The 444-nt window shown below is 37.4% G+C and overlaps 1 protein-coding gene across 1 annotated transcript in view; it reads left to right on the top strand.

Annotated features, from left to right (window-relative positions):
• Positions 1-444, top strand: part of LOC119592483 — a gene marked incomplete in the record, with an annotated part of 33,525 nt that overhangs the window by 8,845 nt on the left and 24,236 nt on the right.

The raw sequence follows: 444 nt of genomic DNA, 5'->3' as shown, positions 1-444 counted from the left end.
ATCTCCTCTTTTTATTCCACCGCCTTTTATTCCTCTCCTTTCTCGCCGTTACTTCCTTACCGCCGTTACCCACTTCCTGTCTCTTATTCTTCCCTTTTTCTCGTGTCTGACGTACGTTATCTGTCATGTATGATTTGCATAACGAAAGAAAAATGTATTATTTACTCGTGCTTGGAGAAATATCCGCTACACGTATTTATTTCACGTGTATTTATTTCATCAAAGCTTTCACAAAGACGGTATCTTCCTTGATGATAGCTTGAAATAATACCAAATTGGTGTTTGGTATTGGTAAGTTCTTTATCTAATTCCTGGTGCGTTATATACACACTGTAATGTATTTGGAAACTCATTTAAGTAAATTACCGGAGTCGGAGAGTCGGTATATTGATTACATGCTTTTACTGGAGATGATTGAGATAACTGACCTTTCGCAATCAGCTG

Source organism: Penaeus monodon, chromosome 30 (assembly GCF_015228065.2).
Source record: "Penaeus monodon isolate SGIC_2016 chromosome 30, NSTDA_Pmon_1, whole genome shotgun sequence".
In the NCBI taxonomy this organism is placed as follows: Eukaryota; Metazoa; Arthropoda; class Malacostraca; order Decapoda; family Penaeidae; genus Penaeus; species Penaeus monodon.
The sequence above is the reverse complement of the archived record's forward strand: the minus strand, read 5'-3'. Positions and strand labels throughout refer to the sequence as shown.